The sequence below is a fragment of the Pristiophorus japonicus genome, unplaced genomic scaffold (genome assembly GCF_044704955.1).
Source record: "Pristiophorus japonicus isolate sPriJap1 unplaced genomic scaffold, sPriJap1.hap1 HAP1_SCAFFOLD_42, whole genome shotgun sequence".
NCBI lineage: Eukaryota > Metazoa > Chordata > Chondrichthyes > Pristiophoridae > Pristiophorus > Pristiophorus japonicus.
This window is the reverse complement of record NW_027254090.1, coordinates 293655-296021: the sequence shown is the minus strand read 5'-3', so window position 1 is coordinate 296021 and position 2367 is coordinate 293655.

Below are 2367 nucleotides of genomic sequence, written 5' to 3'. Positions count from 1 at the left end.
TAGATTCCACATCATCCAAGCTAATGTCTTTCCTAACTATTGCATTAATCTCCTCTTTAACCAGCAATGCTACCCCACCTCCTTTTCCTTTTATTCTATCCTTCCTGAATGTTGAATACCCCTGAATGTTGAGTTCCCAGCCCTGATCATCCTGGAGCCACGTCTCCGTAATCCCAATCACATCATATTTGTTAACATCTATTTGCACAATTAATTCATCCACCTTATTGCGGATACTCCTTGCATTAAGGCACAAAGCCTTCAGGCTTGTTTTATTAACACCCTTTGTCCTTTTAGAATTTTGCTGTACAGTGGCCCTTTTTGTTCTTTGCCTTGGGTTTCTCTGCCCTACACTTTTCCTCATCTCCTTTCTGTCTTTTGCTTTTGGCTCCTTTTTGTTTCCCTCTGTCTCCCTGCATTGGTTCCCATCCCCCTGCCATATTAGTTTAAATCCTCCCCAACAGCACTAGCAAACACTCCCCCGAGGACATTGGTTCCAGTCCTGCCCAGGTGCAGACCGTCCGGTTTGTACTGGTCCCACCTCCCCCAGAACCGGTCCCAATGCCCCAGGAATTTGAATCCCTCCCTGCTGCACCACTGCTCAAGCCACGTATTCATCTGCGCTATCCTGCGATTCCTACTCTGACTATCACGTGGCACTGGTAGCAATCCCGAGATTACTACTTTTGAGGTCCTACTTTTTAATTTAGCTCCTAGCTCCTTAAATTCGTTTCGTAGGACCTCATCCCTTTTTTTGCCTATGTCGTTGGTACCAATGTGCACCACGACAACTGGCTGTTCTCCCTCCCATTTCAGAATGTCCTGCACCCGCTCCGAGACATCCTTGACCCTTGCACCAGGGAGGCAACATACCATCCTGGAGTCTCGGTTGCGGCCGCAGAAACGCCTATCTATTCCCCTCACAATTGAATCCCCTATCACTATCGCTCTCCCACTCTTTTTCTTGCCCTCCTGTGCAGCAGAGCCAGCCACGGTGCCATGAACTTGGCTGCTGCTGCCCTCCCCTGATGAGTCATTCCCCTCAACAGTACCCAAAGCGGTGTATCTGTTTTGCAGGGGGATGACCGCAGGGGACCCCTGCACTACCTTCCTTGCTCTACTCTTCCTGCTGGTCTTCCATTCCCTATCTGGCTGTGGACCCTTTCCCTGCGGTAAGACCAACTCACTACACGTGATACTCACGTCATTCTCAGCATCGTGGATGCTCCAGAGTGAATCCACCCTCAGCTCCAATTCCGTAACGCGGACCGTCAGGAGCTGGAGGCGGATACACTTCCCGCACACATAGTCGTCAGGGACACCGGAAGCGTCCCTGAGTTCCCACATGGTACAGGAGGAGCATAACACCCGACCGAGCTCTCCTGCCATGACTTAACCCTTAGATACACTTAAACTGGTAATAACAATGTTAAAAGTTACTGACCAATATAAGAAGAAAAAGAAAAACTACTCACCAATCACCAGCCAATCACTTACCCCCTAGGCTGTGACGTCACCTTTGTTTTTTTTTGCCTTCTCCCTGTAGCTGCACCGGTACGCCTCTCGCCGACCCCGGACTCGCGCTGCTCCGAGCTCCCGCCTCCTCGACTGACTGCTCCGAGCTCCCGCTGGCCTTTATAGGCCTCTCGCCGACCCCGGACTCGCGCTGCTCCGAGCTCCCGCCTCCTCGACTGACTGCTCCGAGCTCCCGCTGGCCTTTATAGGCCTCTCGCCGACCCCGGACTCGCGCTGCTCCGAGCTCCCGCCTCCTCGACTGACTGCTCCGAGCTCCCGCTGGCCTTTATAGGCCTCTCGCCGACCCCGGACTCGCGCTGCTCCGAGCTCCCGCCTCCTCGACTGACTGCTCCGAGCTCCCGCTGGCCTTTATAGGCCTCTCGCCGACCCCGGACTCGCGCTGCTCCGAGCTCCCGCCTCCTCGACTGACTGCTCCGAGCTCCCGCTGGCCTTTATAGGCCTCTCGCCGACCCCGGACTCGCGCTGCTCCGAGCTCCCGCCTCCTCGACTGACTGCTCCGAGCTCCCGCTGGCCTTTATAGGCCTCTCGCCGACCCCGGACTCGCGCTGCTCCGAGCTCCCGCCTCCTCGACTGACTGCTCCGAGCTCCCGCTGGCCTTTATAGGCCTCTCGCCGACCCCGGACTCGCGCTGCTCCGAGCTCCCGCCTCCTCGACTGACTGCTCCGAGCTCCCGCTGGCCTTTATAGGCCTCTCGCCGACCCCGGACTCGCGCTGCTCCGAGCTCCCGCCTCCTCGACTGACTGCTCCGAGCTCCCGCTGGCCTTTATAGGCCTCTCGCCGACCCCGGACTCGCGCTGCTCCGAGCTCCCGCCTCCTCGACTGACTGCTCCG